At 43.1% G+C, this 17805-nt stretch overlaps 1 protein-coding gene across 2 annotated transcripts in view; it reads right to left on the reverse strand.

The window, feature by feature from the left end:
• LOC121280516 (tumor necrosis factor receptor type 1-associated DEATH domain protein-like) overlaps positions 1-17742 on the reverse strand; it is a 39813-nt gene extending 22071 nt beyond the window's left edge. Inside the window, exon 1 of one of the 2 annotated variants that reach the window (XM_041192597.1) lies at positions 17518-17742. The gene's annotated coding sequence lies outside the window, so the exon portion shown is untranslated. Of the gene's footprint in view, positions 1-9246; positions 9358-17517 lie in introns of those variants that run through there. The other variant, XM_041192598.1, reaches the window with a different exon arrangement.
• Between the last annotated feature and the right edge of the window lie 63 nt (positions 17743-17805).

The raw sequence follows: 17805 nt of genomic DNA on the forward strand, positions 1-17805 counted from the left end.
TGAATTAATAGACAAACTGTGCTCGGATGCATCACACCACAAGATAAATGACAGATGCAACCAAAACAGATTCCATGGAATTCTCAACAAACCACCCAGACGTTAGTTCATGTGAGTCAACCAATCTCGCTGAAACTTTGTCTTTCTCACGGAGAGTTTCCAATCTCCACCTTTGACGATCTTTCCTTGGAAATCTCTCCAAAGGTCGCTCCCACTTGGATGGCTTTAACAATGGCCCACCTCACGGTTTTAATCTTGCCTTCCGAGATTCCTTCTCCCTGGATTCCCAAGTACACTCAACTACTAGCTCAGAAGCACACTTTCAGATCTATGGCAGAACACCACTGCTCCAAAGAGGTACCTTTGCCCTAATGACCCTATTTACTTAAGAGTTGCAGGGTGCAGACTTTAACTTAGCTTAACTGGGACCTGTTTCTGTCCCTTTTGACTTTGTGACACTTGTTGGCTGGAATTCTGCCTCAAGAAGAGTTGCTCACCGACCTGCAAACTGATTTGGTGACCTATCAAAACACTCTCAGATGGTCCCACCTTTGTTACTAGGCAAGAACCAATGTAACAAGCATTGGAACATCTTGTATCTTAATTGTTACAATCTCCACGGTCCCAGGGGCACACAGATCAATGGATTTCATGACAGGCAATCTGCAGATGCAGACATGTGTGTTGCCTCACAAGGCAGTGTAACAGCAGCGCAATTCCCCATTCCCATCGGGAAAACATTTCAGCTTGAGAGAAAGTTTAGCCGGTCCAACCTTGAAGCAGCTGTACGAGCCGTTCAATGAACACTAGAAATAGGACGAGTAGACCAAATAGCCCTCACGCCTGCTCTGTCTTTCAATACAATCAGGGTTGATCTTGGGCTCCAACTCCACTTTTCCATTCACTCCCCATGTCCCTTGATGCCCTGAGACACCAAAAATCTACATCGCTGCTTTAAATATATTCAACAATGGAGCATCCACAGACCTCCGCAGGAGAGAATTCTGAAGATTCACAACCCTTTGAGTGAAATGATCTCTCCTCATCTCAGTCCTAAATGATTGGCCCCTCATCCTGTCCAGTCTTTTAGATTCCCTGACCAACGGAACAATGAACCGTCCTCTGCCTCAGAAACGACAATAAGAAATGCCTGGCCCTTCATGATATAGTGTCAGGGGTATCGGGGTGGAAGGAACAGACCCCGGGTGGTTACTGTGTAGTATAGTTAGTGTCCTCAACTGCTCATGTTAAAAGTAGCATTGCTGGTATGCTGCCAGGAGAGAAGCTCACTTTCTCCCCTCTCAGACACTTTTGCATTGCTATATTTGAGAGAATTATAATTTTAAAGCTGGAAAGCCCTGAATATTGCACACTTTTCCCCTTGCAGAGGGATGAAAAGAGCCAAGGCACCTATAAGCATTACCAAGACACCCGTTAATCTACTGAAAAACACTTTGAAACATCCACAGGGATTTATATAAAAACAAAAAAACTGCGGATGCTGGAAATCCAAAACAAAAACAGAATTACCTGGAAAAACTCAGCAGGTCTGGCAGCATCGGCGGAGAAGAAAAGAGTTGACGTTTCGAGTCCTCATGACCCTTCGACAGAACTTGCGTTCGAGTCCAAGAAAGAGTTGAAATATAAGCTGGTTTAAGGTGTGTGTGTGGGGGGCGGAGAGATAGAGAGACAAAGAGGTGGGGGGGGGGTGTGGTTGTAGGGGCAAACAAGCAGTGATAGAAGCAGATCATCAAAAGATGTCAACGACAATAGTACAATAGAACACATAGGTGTTAAAATTAAAGTTGGTGATATTATCTAAACGAATGTGCTAATTAAGAATGGATGGTAGGGCACTAAAGGTATAGCTCTAGTGGGGTTTTTTTTTTATATAATGGAAATAGGTGGGAAAAGGAAACCTACCATCCATTCTTAATTAGCACATTCGTTTAGATAATATCACCAACTTTAATTTTAACACCTATGTGTTCCCCCTTCCCTTTTTTTTTCCAATAAATTATAAAGATTTTCCTTTTCCCACCTATTTCCATTATATATATAAAAAAAAACCCCACTAGAGCTATACCTTGAGTGCCCTACCATCCATTCTTAATTAGCACATTCGTTTAGATAATATCACCAACTTTAATTTTAACACCTATGTGTTCTATTGTACTATTGTCGTTGACATCTTTTGATGATCTGCTTCTATCACTGCTTGTTTGTCCCTACAACCACACCCCGCCCCCCTCTCCACCTCTTTGTCTCTCTTTCTCTCCGCCCCCCACACACACACCTTAAACCAGCTTATATTTCAACTCTTTCTTGGACTCGAACGCAAGTTCTGTCGAAGGGTCATGAGGACTCGAAACGTCAACTCTTTTCTTCTCCGCCGATGCTGCCAGACCTGCTGAGTTTCTCACAGGGATTTATACACCAATTACACACCACACTGAGGAATAGCACAACTTCCTGCCTTTTTTTGAATTCAAAACTCTCAAACTTCCTCCAGTTCTGGTCATTTGTGCATTTCCAATTTCCTTCGCCATAACTTTAGCTGTCAAGGCCCTAAACTCTGGAATTCCCCATGGTGGCCAAGCTTGGGGGTCACCTATCCTAATATCACGTCACATGGCTTGGAGTCAAATTTTATCAGATAGCACTTTTTCTTTAATTCATTTATGGGATGTGGGCAGTGCTGGCTAGGCCAGTGTTTATTGCCCATTCCTAATTGCCCTTGAGAAGGGGTTACTGAGCTGCCTTCTTGAACTGTTACAGTCCCTGGGATAAAAACAGAAAATGCTGGAAAAACTCAGCAGGTCTGACAGCATTTATGGAGCGGGAATCAGAGTTTACGTTCCGAGGCTGTACTTCTGTTTTTATTTCAGATTTCCAGTATCTGCAAAATCTTACTTTTAATGTCCTCGGGAAGCACATTGTAAAGTTCCACCAAATTCAAGGTATATAAACACAAGGTGCTGTAACTTAACAAACTTGGATTACACAAGGGCTGGTCTTTGCTTCTTCCTGGGCAATATCGCCCACCCCTCCCTGACCCCAGTTAACATCATATTCACTGACACCATTCTTGCTTTTCAGATGAAGGAAACACCCTGAAATCTAAATCAAGGGAAGCATTTCAGTCGCTGCTAAATTTCTGCAACCGCCCCTGGATGGGCCTGGGTAGGCAGGAGCTATTTTGAAAGATTAAAAAACAACCTATTATTAGCTTAATTCTCTGGACTTAGTACCTTGGTTTAGAGACTCACAGCACCACCTGCTAGCAGGAAGACAGTACCACACTGACACAAACGTTCACCCAGCTGGAAACACCACATCCCACTGCCATCTTATTAAGAGAGGGAAAATTCATCTTTTATCCCTCATCCTCACTGACGACATACTTGCAGGAATCATGTCAGCTTAAGCACCAGTTAATGTGACAGCCTCCTTGAGGTGAAAGATTTCCTAAGTGTATAAAAAATCCTTAACCTAGCTGTTCATATAATTACAGAATTTGCACATGATGTGTATTGATCATCACGACTTGCAAACCCGCCACACATTGTAAAAGATTTATTATTTTTTAAATCTCAACCTGCTTAAATAACCATCCTACCAAATACCTGACCGACTAAATGTAAAAGAATCAAGTGTTTTCTTTATATAAAAAGCAGAACACAAATATCTCAGTTTCCCACCCGATAGCATCTGAAAGCAATCTGTCTGCCACAAAGCCCATATAATTTTGCCGTCTCATTGCTATTTCTTGTGCACAGAAATAGCCAAGGGCTTTGCCACAGATCCAGAATGGTCAGTGGGAGCCTGGCTCGAGGTGAATTTCTCTCAGCTACCTCGTGCTGCAGAGCAAATAGCATCAACACAGTGGTGCCACAGAATCCTGGGACCCCCATTTTCCCCATTCAGGATCAATTAGAGCACTGGGATACTAGCCTGATCCTCACTCCAGTTATTTATGATTCCATATATAAACCACCTGTATTCTTCTATTCTCTGCCTCATTCAGGCGTGCAATGAAATACTCCCCAAAGGCCTGGACGAGTGCTACTCCAACATTCAAGAAGCTCAACGCAATCCAGGACAAAGCACCATGTTTGATCGGTATCACAGTCACCAACTTAAATATTAGTTCCCTGCACAGTAGCAGCAGTGTACGTCATATACAAGATTCATTGCAGCAACTCGCCAAACCTCCTTTGACAGCACCTTCCAAACCCATGGCCTCTATCACCGAGAAGAACAAGGCATTAGGTGCATGGAAACACCACCTAGGATTGTCAATCCTCCAGGACTGGGCTGGAATCTCCAGGAATTAAAAATCAATCTCCAGGACACTGCTGTGTGCAACCCTGGAGAAAAATCATCGGGACATTAAAAAAGATCTTTCTTGGCATTTTCTTTGAGCATTTCTCGTTACTAATAAAAATATTGAAAATGGGAGAAAAAGGCTGTTTGGCTGACAGTCAAGCATCATTTAACTGGGGGATGAGCCTTTTTGCTTTCTAATTGGCATAGGAAGGCAGTGCATCACAAACATGGATGTGTTGGCTGACTAATAGCTGGAGTGTGGGAGCAAGTCATGTGATGAAACCTCCAGGAATACATTTAACCACAGCTGGCAACCCTAACACCCCCACCTGCAAGCTCCCCTCCAAGTCACCAGCTTTCTCTTGGAACTATATTGCCATATGATTGCTGGATCAAAATCCACCCTCCCTAACAGCACTGTGGGTGTACCAAGATTACATGGATTGCAGCAGTTCAACACAGGTGCCTCACCACTACCATCTTTTCAAGGATAATTAAGCATGGGAAATAAATGCTGGCTTTGCCATCAATACCAACAACCTGTGACTGAATATATTAAAAAAAAAACAGCTGCAGATTTGCAATGACTCCTCGGTATCCATTCCTGTCGATCATCAAATTGAAACATTGCAGAAAGAAAGGACATTTTGCTTTTTCTATACTCCTGTAAACACCATAATGAAATGTATTGTACCAACAGGTTTACTAATCAGCTCCTAGCTTCTTCTATTTATCTAAATTTAATTTAGAAAAAAATACAAAATGGAGGGCAAAACCAAAACAAAACTGGACGTTCAAGGCTCTTGATTCTGCCATGGTTTTAAAAGATGCAATCTGTAAACCTATCGCCATCAGCTGCCATAAGGAGCCAGGGTGAGAACGGCGCATGAGGTGAACAGTTTATATTTCTGAAATATAGGTGTTGGAGACTAGCTTTAAAAAGGAGCAGCACTTAATTTGTAGCTTTTAAAAAACAAAAATATCTCTCAAACCCAGCTGATCCTGCCTTTTAGTATGCCTGCTGCACACGTCAACATGTCACTGGTTGCCTGGGAAACAGGATCTACTGTAGCCAGGTGGAACTTAATTACAACCCTTCAGCTCAAAAGGAAAACCATACAAATTTTTTAAACAATGAAAAATGATTTCACACAAACTTTTGATAAAATTGACAAAGTCAAGAGGATGTTCCTGTAGCGGGCTGTCTTTGATGTAACACGTTCTCCCTAAACACTGCTGCAGTGATCAGTGCCAGTCACTGGTGAAATGGGTCGTTTCTGGGGAATGTTTCTTTAAAGATCTCCAAGTTGAGAATCAGATCACAATAATAGGGAATCACTAAGTGTATCGTATTCCGCTTCTTGCAATGAAGGTTCAGTTCCACCCTTCTGACAGTCCGATAGTATCCTTAGGCACAAATTTTCAAAATATTATTCACCTCTCACGAAAGCCTCTAACAGTCAACCTCACGAAACTTGAAGTTTGCCCTCATGGTTAAGAGAAAAACTACGCTAAGTTGATTTAAACTTTGTTGTCATTAGAGTCCAGTTGTCTGCAAGTGTTTGAAAATAATTTACTGCAATTTACAGCAAAAGAAATGATATGATCGCTGATTCAAGGATTTAAACATTATTCAGAGCGTGCGGGTTTTTACAATGGCCGACGTTACAAATGATGCTTGCAGTACTTCAACATGGCTGACAAAATAAATAGATGCAAAGTATGCCCAAGATTCCCCAACAGAATAAGGAAAAGCCAAATTATACATAGGTCAGAACTTCTTCCGATAGTCTTAAAGCCATTGGGAAGTGTTCAGTTCTCTCTCTAATATCAACTGAGTCTCAGTCAATACTGCACCCAATATACAGCCAAATTCATTGTCACTGTTCAAATGTAGTGAGCAAAAGAAAATTAACCTCCAAATAAAATTACTGTCTACAATCAGACATCATCTGGAGCACTGCGTTCGGTTTTGGTCACTGTGCCTCCAAGGGGGATATATTGGCTTTGGAGGTGCAACACAGATTCAACAGAATGATGCCAAGGCTTAGGGGGTTAAATTATAAGGACATGGTGCATAAATGTTCCTTGCATTCCCCTGAGTGTAGAAAATTGAGGGGTGATCTGATTGAGGTGTTTAAAATGTTAAAAGGATTCAATAAGGATGATATGGAGAAACTGTTTCCTCCGGTGAAGGGATCAAGAACAAGAGGATGTAATCTTAAAATTAGAGCCAGCCCATTTAGCAGCAAAAATCAGGAGGCACTTTTTCACACAAAGGTTGGTAAAAATCTGGAATTTATTCTCCAAAAGAATGTGGATTCTGGGAGAATCGGAGCTTTCAAGAGTGAGAGATAGATGTGTGTTAGATAATGGTTTCAAGGGATACGGAGCAAAAGATAGAAAATGGAACCAAGCTGTGATCTAACTGAATGACGGAGCAGACTCAAGGCCTCTTGCTGTTCCTATGCTCCCAAGAAAAAAGGCAGACATTCTGAAGGAAGCTTCATATCCTTCGCCAATGTTTCCTTTTTGATTTTCTCACAACTACCTTCCATCTTATTGGGGTCATGCCCGGCATTAACACAACTCTATCTTCAGCACTCTAATGGAACCAGCGAATAAAGATTCCTCTCACAGGACTAACTCTTGCCCATACCACTGAGCACCAAGCATGTTCTAGGAGAGTTGTTCTCCCAAACAGTGAATACCGAAATAGCAAGTGCCCCTTTATATAGACACACTAGCTCGAATGCCGTCCTTCCTCGTAGGTCTCTCATTTCTGCAAATCTCTCAACTGAAATTCATTCCAGTGAAGAGCACCGAGATCCTTTATGTCCACTGGAGGCTGAAAGCAGAACTGTGGCTTAATGTCTCAGCTTAAAGACAGCATTTCCAACAGTGCAGCATACGCTGAGCATTTTAGTGAAGTGCCAGGCTGGATAATGTGCTCAAGCCTTCAGTGTGGGGCTTGAACCCATTAACCCGCAGTACAGTTTACCATTAAGCCAGGGCTGACATAAACTGGGTTTCTGCCAGTGCCAAAATATTAGTCAGTATCATTATGAGATTACGGATGGTGTAGATCTTATTCAAGAAAGAACTGGGCAGTGACTAAAGAGCTCCTGGTAGTGTTGGAATGAAAGGCATAAATAAGATGGATATGAGGTTATGGAAGTTGATCACTGACAAGCAGGTGGGAAGGGAGGTTGAAAACGTTGGGATTTACAGCAATAAATGCCACAGTGAAGGATACTAAGCGAGGCACAGAAGGAAGAAACAGGCTTTTTTCAAGAGACATTCAAGGCTAGATTAGGGGTTATTCAGAGTAAGGATCATGGAGGCATATGATGGAGACAGAGTAAAATGAATTGGAAAATGGCTGGGTGGACAGCAGAGAATACAAAAAGAAAAATGGAACATGTGGATTACCAAGGGAACAATGTGCAAGTAAGAGGGCTTGGATGTGGCAGGAAAAGTTCATGAAAATGGAAACTTTAGGTTATGTGGACTGGGAGAGGTGGGGGTGGGGTGGGAGCGCTAGCATAGGGCCTCACACAAGATAGGAAAAGCAGTCCAAGAATTTTTTTCATTCTTTCACAGGCTGTGGGTGTCACTGGCTGGGCCAGCATTTATTGCCCATCCCTAATTGCCTTGGAGAAGGTGGTGGTGAGCTGCCTTCTTGAACAGCTGCAATCCATGTGGTGTAGGTACACCCATGGTGCTGTTAGATAGGAAGTTCCAGGACTTTGACCCACCAACAGTGAAGGAACTGCAATATATTTCCAAAGTCAGGATGGTGTGTGGCTTGGAGGGGAACTTGCAGGTGGCAGCGTTCCCATCCACCTGCTGCCTTTCTCCTTCTAGGTGGTAGAGGCTGTTGAAGGAGCCTTGATGAGTTGCTGCAGTGCATCTTGTGCATTCTGATGCAAGAGGAACCATGGTGCTGTTCAGGAGGAGGCAGCCTCCTAACAAGCATATGCAGTGGCATGAAAGCAGCAGCCAGCCCAGCAGCAGGTGGAGGTCAGGTTAAGTAACTTCTCCACTTCAAACTTCAGAAGTGCTGTCTCAAATATGGTGTTTGTAGACAACTGGTTCTCTTTTTTTTAATGATAGTGATATTTTATTTTTAAAAAAAATCAAATATCAATATCGAAGTCAGATATCCAGGCCAAAGCTTCCCTTGTACATCTTGTAGGCTGCCTGTGAATTGCCCAAGGGCAGTGTTCGATGATGGGCTCTAGAGTCTGATTAGAAGTTCCAATCTCATGGGGTTGCTTTAACACTCTACCAATGGAGAAGGTGACAGCATCTACAATGACCGGTTCTGAATGATTGGTCACTGTTAATGGGGAAGGTTAGATCCTTCAGATAGCCTTGTTGGTTCCGCTGTTAGAAATTATTTCTAATGGTTGCAGTTCTGCCAAGGATTACACTACCAGTCATCAAGGCTCAGGGAGACCGAAGGGCTTGGGCGACAGCCAAAATTGGCCTTGATTTGAGATGGGCTGGGTCGAAACAATCTCAATTGGTATGTCTTTGTTGATGTAACACTTGTACTCTCCGGAGACTGCAGATTCAGGACTTAGATGTGGTGATACGAAGTTTACCAGTGCACGCAGCCAGGGTAATGGTGTGGATAAAAACATGCCGTGATGATTCTCATAATTGACAGATTTGACATACAGAGTTAATGCCCATTCCAGGGAGCAGTGCTTTGCTGGAGAATATATCAGGATGTGTGATGTTATACGGAGGTTTTTGAGTGTCTGCTCCCCACGTGAATCTGAAAGTTTCTGGATCAGGCTGACCCTACTCTAGTTACCCTCCCACCCCTGAAGTTCTGGAGATGTTGTGTATATCAGAAGGAGCGATTGGATTTGATGCCTAATAGGAGGGGTATTTGGTATGGTTTACCTCTGTGCTATAAAAGACTTTCAAGGCTTGATTTGTAGAGGTGGAATATCGAAGTGATGGTTGCTTGCGTGTTTGGTCGAAGTAGCCATTGGCTGAAGTAGGCCTTCATCCTCTGTAAAACATAGGTTAGGGTTTCCTCAGACAGATTTTCATTTTGCATGGCTAAAGCAATGCCATGTGCATACACACATTCGCAGGATTGTTTCAGACAGATCGCTGGTGTAAACGTTGACTAACAGACTAACTGAATCAGTGTTCTGTGTCTTCTTGCTCAGGTGAAGGCTCATCCTATTACGCCACCTTATGTCACATTCGGTGGTGGTGGCAAATCAAGCAATCAGTTTCACAACTCCATGAAAAGGTCTGCTTATCCACACGAGTTCTTCGTCTGTTGTGTCTTCTGGATCCCACAAATTAGAAATAATCACACTTTTGACTCAGCAAATGTATTTCTTTCAACTCTTCATGTGACTGGTGGACTGAAGATTGATACATTGTTACCTGACACATGATGATTGCAGTGCAACAGTGAATGTGGCACCCCGGGATATATATTCACATAACATTTAGTTCATTGCTCTTTATGAATAATATGAACAGTATAACAATATAACACCATCCTTTCTGCACTGATAACTCTTCCTCAAGTGATGTCAAATCGTGTAGGCAGGAAAATATCTCCATATTCTAGTGGCAAACACCATTGTCAAGGCAAGTTCATTGTTCACAAGGTCACTTCAAACTACCTGAGTGAGAGCTCCCCATCACTAACAGAGATTGAATGAGCATTAGCTCAGGACTCTCAATGTGGTTTCTAGAAAGCAATGTATATCAAAGGAGTTCAGGCTCAACATTGCCTCTTCCTCCCCTATCCCAGTATCGACCTACACATCCTTTCTAGGTGGTGAGCCTGCCTTCTTGGTAAGCAAGCAGTCTTTAGGGTCATTGACAAACTCACAATTAGGTTGGCGCATGAACAGTTTCCAACTTGTGGCACCCAGTGAGTTGATATTTATCCGGACAGGCAACAAAGTAGACTGGTGCACCTAGCAGATAATCCCTGTTCTAGCCCCAACTCTCTCATTATGAATCATAGGACAATAATCATACCTCAATACTCAACAGGTGCTAACTACAGGCAGTTCTGTTGATCAACAGTTCATGCACGAGTGGATTATTCATTCTGACATAAATTAAGATCTCTTCAGGACTCTCAGATACCAGAAACCAGCTTCCATCGCATCACTGGACAAATTTCCTCTTTACTATTTGTAGAGGAGGATTTGGACATTCCAGCATTCTCAAAGTCTCTCAGGTTTCTGTTTGCCATTTTCCATTTTTTTTTCAAAATAAAAAACAGGGTCCAGCAAAATCCAGAGGCGATTTCAGGCTTGATCCTCCATCTGGATCCTGTAGATTTACCATTTACCACCTGACTATTGGTGCTGGGCTTTGCAAAGTTTTTAAATCAAGCCTTTCTCGTTCAGTGGCAAGTACTGTCGAACTGTATAACTTTACATGGTGTGGTGTATCAATCATGACATCAACCCTTACTATTTGTCTATGTTGCTTTGTTTCGTGTGCATCCCTGCATTAAACTAAAGTGTTTACAAACACATACAGCAGCACTTTCAGCTTCCTTCCAAGCCACTACCTTCAGGTTTGTTTATTGAACACCCATCTCTCATTTTGAGTGATTGTGAATGCAGAAGTACAAAATACTCACCTTTGATCTAATCCTTTTTAAACTGTGTAAATTGGACAGGCACTGGATCTGAAGTTTCTTACAAGAAAACATGTTCTTCTGGTCAGCCCAGTTTCAGGGGAAAGACTGAGCAGGATTCAAGCAACAGTAATCCAGTATCTTTATTTGGGTTGGCAGAGCAGATGGTACTCAAGGCATACTATTGGAAACCCTCTAATTCTCCCATAGTTGGCTTCACTCCACCATGTCAACATTAAACTCAAGAACTCCAGCATGTGGAGAAATCACAGCTACATCCTAAGACTCTACGGGCCCAAGTAGCAAATGCCTATAATGCACAATTTTTCAAGCCAGAATATCTTTAATTGAAAACAAAAACAAAAACTCCAGGTAATTCTGTTTTTGTTTTGGATTTCCAGCATCCGCAGTTTTTTTGTTTTTATCTTATATTGAAAACGCTTAATGGTTTAAATAAGCCTTTAGAGGAACTGGCTCTTTAAATGCCTTTTGCCAAGTTTGAAATTGAGGTTTCGCCTGCTTGTTCAGGTACAAAACAAAGGAATCTATGAAAATGATGGACTTGGAAAGGCTAACATTCCATCATGTGTCCCCTATAGTCATGCTGCAACTAAGCAACTTGGCATCCATGTTCCCACCCATTTAAAAGATTCCATGACACTATTCAAAGAAGCGGTGGGATTTCTTCTAATGTCCCATATCCCTCCTTCAGCCAGCCAACACCACCAAAACATATTAACTGGTCATTCATCTCATTTGCGACTCATTGGCCTTACTGTGCACAAGCTATATGTACTTACATAACAGACTGCACTTCAAAAATAATTCATTAGTTATAAAAGGATAGGCTTTCATTTATTCGGCCCCTTTTACAGCTGGTGGATGTCACAAAGCGCTTCTTTTTATGGTTTCTAGTAAATTCACACCCCCTTGGTGTATAACTGTCACCTACTGTATTGGAGGAAGTGCAATGCAAAAAACACCTAAATTCTATGCGCTAATCCTGGGAAATATAAAAAAAATGCTACAACTTTATAAATATCCCAATACCCAAACCTAACTACTAAAATACTAGTCACCATATCACACTGTATACCCTCTTGTTGTAAATTAAACTGCCTAGTTCCCCTTTCAGCTGCAACCTTAGTACAGTGTGATAAATTGCTTCACCGATTGCAGGAATCTTTCGCCACAATTCTGACACAAACCATCAGCATGCTTCCCTATTAAATACAGAGACCCATTTAACCCACAATGCCAAATCTGAATCCTGCTCATAATCACCTCATCCCTTCTACACTTCCCAGTGAATTTACCAGATAACATCACATTGTTTTGAATCTGATGTAAAATGTCTACCTTTCTCATCCATATCCCACTTTTGTTGCCAAAATGCATATAGTTTATCCATAATAAAAGAATTAATTTCCATTTTCCCTAATGAAATCTCAATATCTGGAATCCAGTGATTTATAGGACTTTTAGCCAAGGAATCTGCTGCCTCATTCCCTACCACACCTTTGTGCGCTGGCATCCATAAAAAACACAACAGTTGGGTATTGCGGAGGGGTACATTATTCAATAAATGAAAAATTTCAAAAATAAAATCCTGTCTGGATTCAGAAAAAGATGATTGAATTGATAAAAACAAAAAACTGCGGATGCTGGAAATCCAAAACAAAAATAGAAATACCTGGAAAAACTCAGCAGGTCTGGCAGCATCGGCAGAGAAGAGCTAAGTTGACGTTTCGAGTCATGACCCTTCAACAGAACTAAGTAGAAATGGGAAAGGGGTGCAATATAAGTTGTTTTGGGGGTGGGGGGGAGAGAGAGGAAAGAAGAGGGGGTGGGTTGTTGGGACAAGCAAGCAGTGATAGGAGGAGATAACCAAAAGATGTCACAGACAAAAGAACAAAGAGGTGTTGAAGGTGGTGATATTATCTAAAAAAATGCTAATTAAGAGTGGAGAGTAGAACAAGCAAGGTAAGCTCTAGTGGGGGTGGGGTGAAATAACCGATGGGTGGAATACATTTAAAAATAGTGGAAGTGGGTGGGAAAAGAAAAATCTATATAAATTATTGGAAAAAACAAAAGGGAGGGGGAAGAAACGGAAAGGGGGTGGGGATGGAGGAGGGAGTTTAAGATCTAAAGTTGTTGAACTCAATATTCAGTCCGGAAGGCTGTAAAGTGCCTAGTCAGAAGATGAGGTGCTGTTCCTCCAGTTTGCATTGAGCTTCACTGGAACAATGCAGCAAACCAAGGACAGACATGTGGGCAAAAGAGCAGGGTGGAGTGTTAAAATGGCAAGCGACAGGGAGGTCTGGGTAATGCTAGCGGACAGACCGAAGGTGTTCTGCAAAGCGGTCACCAGTCTGCGTTTGGTCTCTCCAATGTAGAGGAAACCACATTGGGAGCAACGAATGCAGTAGACTAAGTTGGGGGAAATGCAAGTGAAATGCTGCTTCACTTGGAAGGAGTGTTTGGGCCCTTGGACGGTGAGGAGAGAGGAATTGAAGGGGCAGGTGTTGCATATTTTGCGTTTGCATTGGGAGGTGCCGTAGGTGGGGGTTGAGGAGTAGGGGGTGATGGAGGAGTGGACCAGGGTGTCACGGAGGGAACGATCCCTACGGAATGCCACCAGTGGGGGTGAAGGGAAGATGTGTTTGGTGGTGGCATCATGCTGCAGTTGGCGGAAATGGCAGAGGATGATCCTTTGAATGCGGAGGCTGGTGGGGTGATAAGTGAGGACAAGGGGGACCCTATCATGGTTCTGGGAGGAAGGAGAAGGCGTGAGGGCGGATGCGTGGGAGATGGGCCGGACATGGTTGAGGGCCTTGTCAACGACCGTGGGTGGAAAACCTCGGTTAAGGAAGAAGGAGGACATGTCAGAGGAACTGTTTTTGAAGGTAGCATCATCGGAACAGATGCGACGGAGGCGAAGGAACTGAGAGAATGGGATGGAGTCCTTACAGGAAACGGGGTGTGAGGAGCTGTAGTCGAGGTAGCTGTGGGAGTAGGTAGGCTTGTAATGGATATTGGTGGACAGTCTATCACCAGAAATTGAGACAGAGAAGTCAAGGAAGGGAAGGGAAGTGTCAGAGATGGACCATGTGAAAATGATGGAGGGTTGGAGATTGGAAGCAAAATTAATAAATTTATTAATTTAATAAATTTATTAATCCCTCGTCAGGACCTGGAAAAATTTATTAATTTTGCTTCCAATCTCCACCCCTCCATCATTTTCACATGGGCCATCTCTGACACTTCCCTTCCCTTCCTTGACTTCTCTGTCTCAATTTCTGGTGATAGACTGCTCACCAATATCCATTACAAGCCTACCAACTCCCACAGCTACCTCGACTACAGCTCCTCCTACCCCGCTTCCTGTAAGGACTCCATCCCATTCTCTCAGTTCCTTCGCCTCCGTCACATCTGTTCTGATGATGCTACCTTCAAAAACAGTTCCTCTGACATGTCCTCCTTCTTCCTTAACCGAGGTTTTCCACCCACTGTAGTTGACAGGGCCCTCAACCGTGTCCAGCCCATCTCCTGCGCATCCCCCCTCATGCCTTCTCCTCCCTCCCAGAAACATGATAGGGTCCCCCTTGTCCTCACACCACCCCACCAGCCTCCACATTCAAAGGATCATCCTCCGCCATTTCCGCCAACTCCAGCATGATGCCACCACCAAACACATCTTCCCTTCAGCCCCCCCGGCGGCATTCCGTAGGGATTGTTCCCTCCTTGACACCCTGGTCTACTCCTCCATCACCCCCTACTCCTCAACCCCCACCTACGGCACCTCCCCATGCCCACACAAAAGATGTAACACCTGCCCCTTCACTTCCTCTCTCCTCACCGTCCAAGGGCCGAAACACTCCTTTCAAGAGAAGCAGCATTTCACTTGCATTTCCCCCAACTTAGTCTACTGCATTTGTTGCTCCCAATGCAGTTTCCTCTACATTGGAGACACCAAACGCAGACCGGCTGACCGCTTTGCAGAACATCTTCGGTCTATCCGCAAGCATTACCCAGACCTCCCTGTCGCTTGCCATTTTAACACTCCACCCTGCTCTCTTGCCCACATGTCCTTGGCTTGCTGCATTGTTCCAGTGAAGCTCAATGCAAACTGGAGGAACAGCACCTCATCTTCCGACTAGGCACTTTACAGCCTTCCGGACTGAATATTGAGTTCAACAACTTTAGATCTTGAACTCCCTCCTCCATCCCCACCCCCTTTCCATTTCTTCCCCCTCCCTTTTGTTTTTTCCAATAATTTATATAGATTTTTCTTTTCCCACCTATTTCCATTATTTTTAAATGTATTCCACCCATCGGTTATTTCACCCCATTCCCCACTAGAGCTACCTTGCTTGTCCTGCTCTCCACTCTTAATTAGCATTTTTTAAGATAATATCACCACCTTCAACACCTATTTGTTCTTTTGTCTGTGACATCTTTTGGTTATCTTCTCCTATCACTGCTTGCTTGTTCCAACAACCCACCCCCCCTTCTTTCCCTCCCTCCCCCCTTAAACCAGCTTATATTTCATCCCTTTCCCATTTCTACTTAATTTTGTTGAAGGGTCATGAGGACTCGAAACGTCAACTTAGCTCTTCTCTGCCGATGCTGCCAGACCTGCTGAGTTTTTCCAGATGATTGGATTGAGACCAATGCTGATGGTGAATCTGAACAAATGATGACTCTCAATGGCTTTACCTCTAGTACCCACTCTAAAGCCAACCAAATTGCCATCAAGTGAATTGAAAATACTGACAATATTGCAAAATCTGACAATTTAACATTAAATTCAGGAATAAAAGCTGAACCTGTCCTTCCCATCCCAGGATCAGTATAAAGTTGAACAAGCAAACCAATTCTTATCTATAAATTCTTTACAAAAGTAGACAAATTAAAATCTACACTATTCACAAAGCACTTTACCCAGTGAAATATTTTTAAAGCGTAGTCACTGTTGTAATGTAGGAAACATGGCAACCAATTTGCACACAGTAAATGCCCACAAACTGCAACGTGATAACAACCAGCTCACCTGTTTTGTGTGACACTGATTGCGGAATAAACATTGGCCTGGACAACCTGGACAACAGCCCTGTTCTCCTTTGAAATAGTGCTCTGGGATCTTTTACATCCACCCGAGCAGGTAGATGGGGGACTTGGTTCTAACAGCCCAACTGAGACACAGCATTTCTGGCAGAGCAAAACTCCCTCAGTACTGCACTAGAGTGTCAGCTTTGATATTTGTGCTCAGGCCCGGTAGTGGAACTTGACCCCATAATGTGTGACTTGGAGGAAAAAGTGTGACCAACTGAGCCAACACAGCTTTCTAATGCTCTGTGGATGTGAACTGCAAATGCAGAGTTGTTCAAAGAAACAAATTAATTTGCATTTAACAATGAGAACGCCTGTAACCTAAGGCCAAATAGGTATAAGTCAAATCAGCCCTGGAAGTATCTCACTCTACATGGGTTTCATTCTTAAGTACTTTTGGACCAGTACTGTTGAGAATAATGAATAATGACTCTGCCATCACGCTCACTTTTGGTGATACCTGTATTCCAACCCTGACCACCAGGTCTGAAGAGTAGCTTCTACCCACTAAATTTACTGTGAGGGGTGCAATGTAAAAGTTACAAGTAGTATTTCCCCCTAAACAGCCTTTATTCTACCACTCTCTGGTCACCTACTAAGCTAACAATGCTATACCATTTTCAACCTGGCTGAGTTAATAATGTTAATTCTTAAACTAAAACTTGTGCTTAAATTCCACTCCAGGGTTTGAACACACAATCTGGTTCGACATTTTAATACGTTACTGAAGCCATTCTACATTGTCAGAGGTACCCTTCCTTCAGATGAATTATTAAATCCTCCCCCTCTTTTGCAGTTTTTAAAAAGTATTAGTATTAATCAAAATATTGTGACTGAGTGTCCTAACCAACATTCCTCTCTTCAACAAAAAAATAGATTGCAGTCATTTCTCACTTCGGTATTTGTGTGCAAAATGGCTGACAATTTACTACATAGATGACTGCATTGCAAAGCAAGTGCTGTGGGATGCTTCTTAAAGATGAGGGGTTACATAAATTCAAACTCCACCTTTCTAAAAAGTGGCTACAAGTCTGAGGGCTTCCAAACACTAGGACTTAACTAATTTGAGAAAACAAAACTAGATATCAAATAAAAAGAGCACCATGAGCATAAATCACTTTTTAAATTGCCTACTAATTTAGACAGAAAAGACGCCTTCATTATTCTGCCTTGCAAACCAGCTCAGCGAAGCTTCGTCTGGAGTGAGAAACACCAACCCCCTCCAAGGATAAATACTGGAAACTGGTGAAGAAAAAAAATCCAACCCTTCCCCATCAGACTGATTATGTCTGTGTCATGTAGAACAAAGCAGTCCACGTTCATAGGCGACCCAGCCCTTAGAAACAAGCGCACCGTTCTGCTTGGACTGAAACAACCCGAGTGGTACCTGGTTGCTAGGTTACTCTGCCCGGTACAGGTGACCCCCGATCACTTACCGCGAGCTCTCCGCCACCGCCTTCTCAGCCACTTCCGCCCCCAGCGTCTCAATATCTTCGCTCCTGCGCACTTCAGTCTCTCTGAAAACGTGACAACTGTTCCGCCTTGTCAGGCACTATTTGAATGAAAGGCTCTTTGGGAGCTGCCAGTCTGCAGCAAGTTCAGAAAGAGAGGTTACAATGTTGTGCTCCAGAATTCAAAATGCCAGAGCAGTAAGTGACCTCGGGCCTTTCTCTGCAAGGTTCAATAGGCCCAGTAATGGAAGTGCGGAAAGACCATAATGCAAA

Source organism: Carcharodon carcharias, chromosome 7 (assembly GCF_017639515.1).
Source record: "Carcharodon carcharias isolate sCarCar2 chromosome 7, sCarCar2.pri, whole genome shotgun sequence".
Classification (NCBI taxonomy): domain Eukaryota; kingdom Metazoa; phylum Chordata; class Chondrichthyes; order Lamniformes; family Lamnidae; genus Carcharodon; species Carcharodon carcharias.